Source organism: Bos indicus x Bos taurus, chromosome 10, assembly GCF_003369695.1.
Source record: "Bos indicus x Bos taurus breed Angus x Brahman F1 hybrid chromosome 10, Bos_hybrid_MaternalHap_v2.0, whole genome shotgun sequence".
NCBI lineage: Eukaryota > Metazoa > Chordata > Mammalia > Artiodactyla > Bovidae > Bos > Bos indicus x Bos taurus.
In genome coordinates, this window is record NC_040085.1 from 101,484,560 (window position 1) to 101,496,924 (window position 12,365).

The following is a 12,365-nucleotide window of genomic DNA, read 5'->3' on the forward strand; positions in this document are numbered from 1 at the left end:
ACTTGAGGACAAGGATAAAGACATTCGATTTGAACACGATGAACTGAAGGCGACAATAAGCAACCCGAATCATGTTCAGTTGCGTGTTAACTGCGCAACTTTGAGACTAAGCTCAGTTTTCTCATCTGTAAAACGGGAGCAACGATAACACGTGACTCACTAAGTTACTGTGAGGATTGCGTGGAATCGCGGCGATGCCAGCGCCCACTAAAGCACTGGAAAAGTAACATATTTTGGCCACTGTTAGTGTCCATCTCATATCTGACAAATTGCCCAATAAATCTTTGTTGTTACGTGAACTTATGACTATCTGATACCCCTCTCATCAGGATTTTTTGGGTTTTTTTTTTCCCCCAATACAACTGAGATAAGCCAAAACACTTCTATTCTAATTGCAGTCCTTGTAAAATTTCCAGAGCATCTGAGTCTGGGCAATTTACAACCTGGAGAGGTCTTCAAATCTATGACAAATTCACCACTACAAACCATTAAACCTAGTATGTCAGCTGATCCATCTGGATTAGATGTGAATATTTTGATGGCTATGGGTTTCCCTAAGAAGCAGCAGGTTGACAAGGGGGCTTCTTTACACTGAAAAAAATTGAAAGAAAAGTATTGTATATGGTCTAATAATAATTTGCAACATACTAAAGATCCTGTTGAGATGAATGTTTTTGTCTTTGCTTTGTTTGTTGGGGGTATAAGAAAATAAGATTAAAGAGAGTAAGATTCTGTAGTAATGATGTAGCCATGAAGGATACATCAGCAGTGGGGAAACTGAGAGAAGGTAAATTCCAAGTAAATCAGAATTTAACACTGTCGTTATTAGTAACGCTGGAGAGTGAAACACAAACATTTACCCTGCACACAGTAAGAGCTTAGTAAACGTTTGTTAAATATTGCTGGATGAAACTGATGATGAAATTGATGGTGACTGATGACCCTGATGACCAGACTATCTGTTTGTCCTTTTGTTCACTGTGGCGATGACCTCACTGTGCCATTCATGGAAACTGTCTTTAAAGAGTAATTAAACGAAAGGTACGAAAACAGAGAATGAAGGTATCTAAAGCTAGGAAAGAAACTGAGGTCCAGGAAGGTTAACAGACTTGCCTCAGTCAATTCCCCATAACGTGAGAGCGGAGCCTGAACAGCTAGCTGACAGCCCTGTGCGAGTCCCATCACCCTGTGATGGAGGAGAAAGAGTTGCGGAGAAACTCAAGCCAGTCAGCCTCACGATTTGTCTGAAGGTCTAACAAAAGGTTGAGATGAGTAGATGGATTCTGAGAAACACGCACTTCAATTATTTAAGCCATACATGTTTCTCATTATGATGCTTAAACAATTCATGACAGTCTAAAATACAGAGGGTTTTTTTTTTTTTGCTATTAATGCAGCCACATTTTATAGTATTGCAGTATGAGGTTTTTATATTTTTTATCAAAAGATTTTATGACTAAATGTCAGAAATCAGGGAATTTCACAAAAAGGATGTACCAGTTAGCTTGTACAGGTTCATGGAAAGGGTTACAGCCGTAGATTACAGAGCTCTGTTTTTCACTGAAAATTTATGTGTTGTCTAGATCTTTATTCTATTGAAATTGAACCGCAAAAGGCCCTTAAATAAAATGATTCCTTTGAAATCCATAAATTGTAGTAGAGCTGACTGATAAAGAGATTCAAAATCCCTTTCAAGGGTGCACTTGGGGAGGGGTCTAGAAGGGACGGGGCGGTCTTTCTTGCAAGATGGGGATGCCTCCCTGTGTTTCCAGCCTGGAGCCAGACCGTCTGGGTCAAGCCCAAACTCTATCAGCTACTGCGATCTGACCCACGTGACTTGGCCGTGCTGTGCCTTGGTCTCCTCATCTGCAAAATGGGGGCGGTAACAGTAGCTGTGTCACAGGCTGGGGAGGACCACCGTCGAGACAGGCAGAGTGCCGCGGGTGGGGCCTGAGGCGGCAAGCGGTCACACCCAGGGCTTCGTGGCGTCCCATGCCAGCCCCGCCACGCCCCTCTGCCCTCGCTGCTAGCTGCGGGGTGCCCTTCCTTCTGGGAAGTATTCAAACCCTAACTCAGCTGCTGAATGCCTGGATGACCCTGGCTGGAATTATTCTTCTACAGCAGGCATCGCTTCCTACTTCATCTTTCAGTCAGTCTCTAAAAGACGGTCCCATCTGACTTGCTCCTGTAGCCCCGAAGGTACCCTCCTCAGTGCCTTGCACGTGGCACCCAGCAAGTATTGATATTTGTGGAGTGAACTAATACATCGGCAGAGCTGTCTTCTCCTGCCTTATCAACTGATAGCTGTTATTATCTCTTCTATTACAAAGGAAAGGCGGGTCCCAAGAGGCCCAAACTATTAAGCTGAGGCCAACATCGTAACTGTCCTTTGGAATAAAGCATAATTTATGAGATGCACAGCTAATTTAATTTCATGAAAACTCAGAGAATTTCTGGAACAAAATCAACACAGAATAAAACCTCAGGTTTGGAATGTAGCCAGGATGGTCACTACCCAGACTGGGCAGGGCACAGCATTATCACTGTCATCTCTTGATTACCCGCTGTGAAGAGGCGGGGCACTTTGAAGATGAATACCTATTCGTCTGTGGCAAATTATCCCCAAGTCAAAGTCCCTTTATGTTCTTCTGCTTCTTTCCCTCAGACAGTCTAGATTAATAAACGGTGAGCGCCACGATGGGACAAGAAGCCTATTGTACATGCAGCTGCTTATTCTATCCCTCAAACAGCTCTGCAACGTCGGTTCTCTTAACAACTATAAGGAAGCAGGCACGAGACACTGGACAACTTGCCCAAAGTCTCCTGTCGAGTTCAGCTCATCTGACTTCAGCCCACCTCCCCACGTTTATTGCCCTATACGGGGGTGGAAGGGGATCGTCGTGGAGGATGTGGGTTACTCAACCACTTGTGGGACAAAGGGCTAGGAGGATTCTTTGGGGGCACGCCCAATCTGGTCTGGTTGGGCTGGGCAGGAAGGTGCAATAATGCAAAGATGAATTTCAGGGGTCAAAGGAACCCCGGGAACTCAGGCTAGATCCCCAAACTCCAGGAGATCCAAGTTGGTAGCAAAGCAGTGGACTCTCTGAGCAATGGCAGCATGGAGGTGCCCAGCAAGACACGGTTACCGTAGACCAAGAATTGGCCAGGAGCTGGAGTCCTGGCCGTCAAGGCAGGAAGCTACAAAAGGGAAGCTGGAGCTCGGGACAAGCCTCGGTGCTAATCAGGAAAACATGAGAAGCTGGGTGTGCGGAGCTGGACACACACTGTGGGGTTCAGGAGGCGCGTCTGCACGGGGGGAGCGGCGCCAGGACCAATCCAGACAGAGGCTACTGTTGCCGCATCTTACTCCCTTCTTCATCGTGCAGCGGAAGACAGCGGTAAACCACACACCTGATCCTGTTGCTTCTCTACTCAAAACACTTCAACGCCTTCCCATCATCCTCAGGGTCAACTTCAAACTCCTCGGCACCTCACACGGCCCTTCATGACCTGGTCCTGCTCGTGTCTCTGGTCTCCTCACTCTCCATTTATCCTTCCGGCCCCACCCAGCCAGGCACACAAGGACAGCTGACGATTCCGGTTTTCAGAGGACCACGCTCTCCTACTCAGCTCGGCGGATACCCTCAGCTTAGAACACACTCTATCCCTGCCTGGCTATATTTCCACCTTTCAGGTCTCCCGTCGGCCATCACTTCCTGGGCAGTCGGCCTTGCTTTCCGTTTCCGGTCTGCATCCAGCAGCCTTCCCGGACACTCCCACAGTGCTCTGCAGTCATCTTTCAGGACTGACCGTCTTGGATTCTAACCACCCACCTCCCCAACTAGGCGCTAAGCTCCTAGAAGGCAGGGCGGTGTCAGTCTTCTCTGCTTTTACACATCCCCAGCGTCTGCAAGGCAGACGAACATTTGTTTCCAAGTCAAAGAAAGGTAGAATTCCGAGGACAGAGGAGGGCACGGCAGAGCCACCTACTCTAGCGATCAGGGCGCGGAGAGAAGACGGGAGCGCACGGCGCTCAGTAAGCGTGACGTGAGGACCGCGCGGTCAGGAAGGGGCCTCAGGAGGACTTGGAAACGTTACTGAGAATCTAGAGAGGGCCTCCGTTTCAGTCACTGACTGGAAAGCTGTACACAGCGTGCCCAACGCAGCTGCAGAGCACAGGGGTCTCCTGAGTGCCCTCGTCACTTCGGGTTTTGAGAGCTTCTCGTGGAAAACGTGAGAGCCGCCTCTAGAGTTTTCATTACAGGAGGAAAAGAAGGAAGGAGGACGGTGAGGGGAGAAAAACACAGGATTCCGAGAAGTCAAACTGCTGGCTCTCTGGAACTGACATGAGCCTGCCGATAAACATGCAGGGTAAAACAGAGAGGTAAGTGCAGAGGACTGGGGACTCCGTGCTGTAACATCTGCCCGTGACAAAGGGGAAACCACACAGGCCATTGTGTTTAAATCATTAACAGAAGCGCACCTAGTTCTCATGCCGGAGCAGGCTCGGCGGGGGAAAGATAGATTAATCTAAGGCTGTTCATTTTGTGATAGCTTAAAGCAAACAACTTGGAGCAATACTATGAAGCCAGCTAGTAAAATAAATAGAAATGAAGTCCAAAGAATTTAAACATGAAAATTTGGGGAGGGGAGAAAGAACCTCACAAAGCAAAACAGACGAAATACAAGGCTAAGCAAACAAAAGCTAAATCAAATAAATAGGCATTGCTGTGTGCCCTGGAGGACTGCCAAGGGGAGGGAATTTCAACAAAGAATGCTTCTGCTACCAGTTTGGAAAACTTCAATTCCAGAAAGACAGAAGGAAGGCGGAGCCACATCTGAGTGACACCGGGAGCGAGGGGTGGACAGGGAGCTGGTCAGTCGTGATTCTGGGCTCTGCGGACAAATGCTAGACGCTTCCCCTTGTTCGTTCAGTCGCTAAAGTCGTATCCAGCTCTTTGCGACTCCGTGGACTGCAGCACGCTAGGCTCCCCTGTCCTCCACTATCTCCTGGAGTTTGCTCAAATTAATGTCCATTGAGTCAGTGACGCCATCCAACCATTTCATCCTCTGTTGCCCTCTTCTCCTCCTGCCTTCAATCTTTCCCAGCATCAGGGTCTTTTCCAATGACTCATCTCTTCACATCAGGAGGCCAAAATATTGGAGCTTCAGCTTCAGCATCAGTCTTTCCAAGGGATATTCAGGGTTGATTTCCACGAGGATTGACTGGTTTGATCTCCTTGTAGAACCCTCCCCTAGCAAGATGCAAAGAGGCAGCCCACTCCCTCCCCACGCCTCCCGTAGACCCTATATACAGCCAGGTACGAGAAACAAGACCTCGTCATAGACGGGAAACTGGCGACACCTGCGACGGCCTTCTCTTCTCCACTCGCAGATAAAAAGGCCAGCGTAAATACCTCTAGGCCACCGTGCTAGGATCCAGAGTGTTACGAGGAATCCAGTCCCTGGAGCCCAAGTCAAACAAAGCGCTGGCAACTACTTGTGAACGTGGATGCTGGGGACGGAGCCCTAGGCTTGGTGCTGCCATGGCTCCCTACAAAAGCCACAGTCTGACAGCGGCTCGGTAATCCTCTCAGTGATAACCATCGCCACCACTCCAGTCACCCCCGCCCGAGTGCTGATCCCCGGCAGGCACAGAACTAGGTCCTCTGCATGAATCAGCCCCTTTAAGCCTCCAACAAGCCATTATTATCTTAATTTTATAGCTGCTTACTCTACAGATAAGAGAGCCAAGGCAAGTTAAGATACTTTTCAGAGACCTCACAGCCAACCAGGAATGGAGCAGGGATTTAGATCCAGACAGTTATTTCAGGACAAGCTCTTCTAACCAACAGACCTGTTAGAAACCCAGTGAAAGGAGGTGGATAATCAGCAAACACTTATTAACAGTGGGGAGGTGTGTACTTTGAACTCTGCTAGGTTAAACTGGGGTAAAATAGTTTTAAAAAAAATACAACAATAAAAATAAACTGAGGGGTTTTCCTGGTGGTCCAGTAGCTAAGCACTTGCCTGCCAATGCAGGGGACGTAGGTTCGATCCCTGGTCCAGGAGGATTCTGCGTGCCACGGAGCAACCAAGCCTGTGTACCGCAACCTCTGAAGTCGGAACACGCTCTCTTGTGTTCCCCAAGAGAAGCCACCAGAAGAAGGAGTCCTCGACCACAGCTAAAGAGCAGCCCCTGCTCACCACGACTAGAGGAAGCCTGCGTGCAGCAACGAAGACCCAGCGCAACCAAAAATAAACAAAAACTTTTTTAAAATGAGGAAGACTAAGGCTGAAGCTGAAGCTCCAATACTTTGGCCACCTGATGCAAAGAGCAGACTCACTGGAAAAGACCCTGATCCCTGGAAAGAATGAAGGCAGGAGGAGAAGGGGACGACAGAGGATGAGACGGCTGGATGGCATTACTGACTGGATGGATGTGAATTTGAGCAAACTTAGGGAGAGAGTGAAGGCTAGAGGAGCCTAGTGTGCTGCAGGCTATGGAGTCGCAGAGTCACACACGACTGAGCACGCGTGCACTCTTTACTGTCTACTGTATCTCTCCAGCAAATCTGTAGGCTGCTCAGACCTCTAAGGAAACGAGCAAAACAAACCAAGAGGAGAATTGATAAAGTGCAGCTCAGTGGTCTTGGGGGGTTAGCATTACCCAAATCCAGACTTAGCTCCAAACACTGGGAGACCTGGGAATCGGAAGTTCCTTAGGATTTCCTTAGAATGGCAATGCCTTCTCCTTAAATTTCTGTATTGTTGTCTTTATTGAGATTTCTGTACATTAATATGTGCTTTTTTTTTTTCCCCAATATGACCTATTTTTCCAGTGGGACTGAAGGGGGAAAAAAACCACAAATGCATATTTAAAGAAGCAAGAATATTTAAATTCTCCCAAATTTTGTCATACATTTTTTTGTGCTTTCTATTTGAGATGAAAGATAAAAAACCTGTGTGCATGATTAATTGTCATGATGAAAGAATACTAGGCAGTTGCTTAAGAGACGAGAACAACAAAGGGATAAACCACTGCAGGCGTCCCCAGGACTGGAGCGACACCGCTCTGTGTACTCGGCTTCCATGGCAACCAGCGATGGGAAGATGAATGTTTCATAGTCACTCCGCTCCGCGGTACACATCTATAAATCAAACTTACATAAAGAGCACAAGATTTCTGCTGTGGGCTCAACGCAGAGCCGGTTTATTTTCCTGTTACTGTATAATTATGGAAAAGAAGCAGAAAACAATGAGGTCATCCTGAGTGGGGAACAAACTCAGGAATCGCTAACACACCTGCAGAACGCCATTCATCCCGCAGGAAGCAAGAGGCGGCAGGGCGGTCGGTGGACGGAAACGCTGCCGTCTCGGGCGCAGGCTTCCAGGCACCGACCTGCTCCGGCTGGGGGCTGCGAGTGACGCGCCTGGGCTGGGCTCCCGACCCCTGCTCGGCTCGAAAACAGACACGGGGCAACTTCATCAACTGCCTGCCACGCTCTACAGGTTTTCATTCTGATAGACCGGGCAGAAACGGCACTCCCTGTTTAGCATGGAAGTTTACTGAGGCTGAACAAGCATGCACTTGCTTTTATTTACACCCAAAATGGCTCGTCTTGTAGACGTGGGGATAGAAAAATAACGCTTTGGCATTGAATCGGGAGCCAGGAGACCCGAACTTGACCCAGGTCTGTGTAACCTTGGGTAAGCCATGAAGTTCCTGCAGCCTCCATTTTCTTAGCGATGGTGTAAATGATTTTTAGTCTCTGCCAACATCTGCTTCCATGATTCTGTATCTCAAAAACTCAAAGATCTGACTCAGTCAGATCTAACCAGAGTTATTAGCTGTGCTGTTCCTAAATATACACACAGCCTAGGCCAGCAGTCCCCAGCCTGTCTGCACCAGCGGCTGGTTTCACGGAAGACAGCTCTTCTTCCGTGGACCAGGGAAGGCAGAGGGACGCTCTCAGGATAATTCAAGCACACTACATCTATGTGTACTTTATTTCTATTACTGACGCATCAGCTCCACCTCAAATCGTCAGGCATTAGATTCTGGAGACTGGAGACCCCTGCTTTACAGTTACACTTTTTAATTCCATACTGGCTAAAACACCTAAGTAATAGCATTTTAGGATTACCATTGCAGTGAAGCTCTCTTCTGACTTCTATCAATCTTTCAAACACAGAATATGCTCTGGAAAACTGAATGATATCATCAGAGTTTTAAATGCATAAGAAAATTGTTACAGATGATCCTAGGACTGATTTTCTTAATATTATAAACAACATTTACAATTTAATCATCTTCCTGTCACCTAGATAAGGGCTGCCTATCAATTCCTGCCCCTTGAAGTCTGCAGCTCTCAGAGACAGGGTGAGGCTTTCCTGGACTTCATCTCTGAAGAGTCATGCTCAATACAATCTGTGGAACAAATAAATGGATGGATGAGCAGACTCTTAGTAACACCTTTGCTGCACCTTTCAGAAATCGCTCCCCAGTCTTAATTAGGCAGATTCAGACCAACACATAAATATTCCCGGGACAGACAGGCACGTATCTGAAAACCAGATATAACTATACGAGTCTCTCCTTTGTGGGTCTGTGAGCCTACAAAATCCTTGTGACACTTTATAACCGGGAAATAGCTTTGCTTTAGTGGAGCACGAGGCAGTGGCAGACACAGAGACCTCGTGTCCTGAGGCTCTGGCTAAAGTGCGGGGGTATCGTGGGGGCTCAGAAGCAACTGACTCACAGTCTCTGCCTCAAGGGAGGAAAGTGTAGGGAAAACAACACCCAACAAGCACTCACTACCTCCTCTAGAACTCACACCAGCTTGGAGGAAAAGACTTGATCACCCCATTTTACAAGTTGAGAAAACTGAGCTATTAAGGATTGATACAGGGCTTCCCTGGTGGGTTCAGTGGTAAAGAATTCACCTGCCAATGCAGGAGACACAGGGTCGATCCCTGGTCCAGGAAGATCCCACAGGCCCTGGAACAATGAAGCCCGAGCCACAAACACCGAGCCTGTGCTTTTTGGCGGGGACACGCACTTCTGGAGCCCGTGTGCCCTGGCATCCGAGCTCCGAGATGAGAAGCCCCACAGGGAGAAGCCTGAGCCCTAAGACTGGAGAGTAGCTCCCGCTCATGGCAACCAGAGAAGAAGCCCGCACAGCCACTAGGCCGCAGCACAGCCAAAGCGAGCTCACGTGAGAACAGACGCAACTCTGTGACACACGCAGGGCTTCTGTTTTCAAAACCTGCTGGGGGCTCTGGATTCCCTGATCTCCTGAACTGACAGGCAGCCCTCATCCAGGTAACACAGGAAGGTGAATTTAAATTTTAATATTCTTTACATTATAAAAATGAGTTCTGCTGCTGCTGCTGCTAAGTCGCTTCAGTCGTGTCCGACTCTGTGCAACCCCATAAACAGCAGCCCACCAGGCTCCCCCGTCCCTGGGATTCTCCAGGCGAGAACACTGGAGTGGGTTGCCATTTCCTTCTCCAATGCATGGAAATGAAAAGTGAAAGTGAAGTCGCTCAGTCGTGTCTGACTCCTAACGACCCCATGGACTGCAGCCCACCAGGCTCCTCCGTCCATAGGATTTTCCAGGCGAGAGTACTGGAGTGGGGTGCCATGGCCTTCTCTGAAAACGGGTTCTAGCAGGTATATTTATATCATTTTGGTGTTCTTGTTAATGTTTCCAAACAATGTACTTTGAAATCAGAATCACTTCTTATTCGTTTTCATATAATTCTCCTGGTGCTCTTCATTACACATTAGTGATCAGAAATGAGATGTAATTCCCCAGTCCCTGCCAACAAGACCTGAGCAGGATCTTACTGTAAGTTGAAGGGAGTTTTGCCCTAACTCATGGATTGTGCAGGATGAACTGCTGTTGGGCTTGACTGACTGTAGATGGGTTGTGGTGCGGTGTATCTGAAGGCTACTGAATGCAACTTACAATGCTTAATAAAAATCTTTATTCTTTTAGTATAAAAAAAATGAGTTCTAGGATTATCTGTTTAAAATGTGGGTTTGTTTGCTTGCTTTTGTTTCTTTTTTTACTTTTTAAAACTCTGATGGTTTTATTAAGTTTTCTACCACATATTCAATGTTTGGAAGATTGAGACAAGTCAGGAGAAAGCTTCAGTGTGGTAAGATCCTGCTGCTGCTGCTGCTGCTGAGTCGCTTCAGTCGTGTCCGACTCTGTGCGACCCCAGAGACGGCAGCCCACCAGGCTCCCCCGTCCCTGGGATTCTCCAGGCAAGAACACTGGAGTGGGTTGCCATTTCCTTCTCCAGGGCATGAAAGTGAGAAGTGAAAGCGAAGCCGCTCAGTCGGGTCTGATTTGCAGCAACCCCAGGGACTACAAACTATGAGGCTCCTCTGTCCATGGGATTTTCCAGGCAATAGTACTGGAGTGGGGTGCCATTGCCTTCTCCACATGATAAGATCCTAAAACACTATTAATCAGTGCTTTAGCCAGGACAGTAAAGAATCTGCCTGCAATGCAGGAGACCCAGGTTCAATCCCTGGGTCGGGAAGATCCCTTGGAGGAGGGATCCCCTGGAGGAGGAAATGGTAACCCAGTCCAGTATCCTTGCCTGGAGAATTCCTTGGACAGAGGAGCCTGTGGGCTAAGCCCATGGGGCCGCAAAGAGCCGGACATGACTGAGCGACTGACACTTGGCCAGGACAGAAGTTAAAAGTGTACCTGTGTGAGGTGTATGTGTTTAAGAGAGCACACGTGGGGCAACTCCCAGGGGGTCCGGGGGTCAGGACGCGGCGCGTTCACTGCTGCGACCCAGGTTCAATCCCCGGTCAGGAACTAAGGTCCCCAAAGCAAGAACGGCACAGGACACCTTTGGTTAGATCCGACTGACAGAGCCACGCCTGACTCCAAGGCCTCCACGCTCAACTGAGGGTGCCTCAGCACACATTCAAGCAGCAGACTGTCGTTCTACTGAATTCTCGGGTGGTAAAAACACAGAGTTAAACCCAAACACAGACCCTAAAAAATGCATTAATAGCATTTTTTTTTGTTAAGTCGTAATAATACAAAGCAATGTTCCTTAAATCTCCCGAGCGAGCACATGCTGTCATCTCCCCTTCCAGTCCGTAGCCAGCAGGCTAAGTGTCAGTCCTGGGATGAAGGTGTCTTTCCCAAGTGTTACACAGCCATGCAGCGTCCAGCAGGCGAATCCTACGGGAGCCGATGACATCTTTACGGAAGTTCACTACAAATGGATTCTGCTGCCCATCACCGGTACTCGGTTTGGTGTGTAAGCTTAGAAGATCCAGTAATTTGGGCACACATTTTTGGCATGAATTTTTCAAAAACTAACAGAATAATGTTTATTAAGAAGGCGTCCAGGTTAACCTCCTCGCCTCCCAATTAGTTTCTTACCAGAGTTTTCAGCACCACCAACTGGTTAAAGAGATCAACTGCAATGCGCTTGGTTCTCAAGCTGCTCTGTTCATGAAAACAGGGATCATATATACATAGTTCACATTTAATTTGTGGTAAAGTAATTTATTTCAGTCACTAAAATCAAAAATGCCTTTCCTTGTCAGTCAAATAAAAAGTAATCCACTTTGGCTTTTCCACTTAAGAAGAAGGCATATTTTACTTAGTAAGTCATTAGAGAAAACTAAGTCTACCCACTAAAGCTAATTTGATTTATTCTACCGTAAGCTCACACTCAAAAAGCAATGACTACAACTAGAGTGAAAATTAGAAACTAAGATAGCAAACTAAAGGTATTGAATAGTACGTGAGCCTACAGGGTCTACCCGGGACATTAATTTAATGTGAAATAAAAACATTTGAGGAGGTAATGTAGGTAGTTTCACATTTTAAAAAATCTGGGCTTTTTCTCCCAGGATTCCTGACTCAGAGACGAAGGCTGCCGTGTGACCTGTGAATATCCACTGTCACGTATCTTTTCCTCCTTTGAATTGAACCACATCTGGCAACAGATGGTGTACACAGAGTGCCACCGAAACCTAGGGCTTCAAATCTGATTGCTGTACAATGAACCATTTGTGAAAACAAGCATTGCTGAAGAACTAAGTCCAGTTATTTTTTTACCCCAGAACAACCAATCTGTGGATACAAGTTGTCTACGAAAAGTACATCCAGCCACTTGTTGCCCTGACGCATCTGTAACCAGCAGAATGAATGGCCCCATGCTGTAACAAATTTGGTCACTAAAAGTAACTTATCCCCTAGACAATGGATGAGAGAGAAAGTTCCATCCAATTTATTAAATTTGACTCTGACAGCAGAGTTCTGTCAAACGCCTTCGGAGAGAGTTTAAAACTAGTGCAATAATTTTATGATGATAGCAGT

General features: G+C 47.2%; 1 protein-coding gene across 4 annotated transcripts in view; it reads right to left on the reverse strand.

The window, feature by feature from the left end:
* Positions 1 to 12,365, reverse strand: part of EFCAB11 (EF-hand calcium binding domain 11) — a 175,767-nt gene that overhangs the window by 121,781 nt on the left and 41,621 nt on the right. The window lies entirely within an intron of this gene.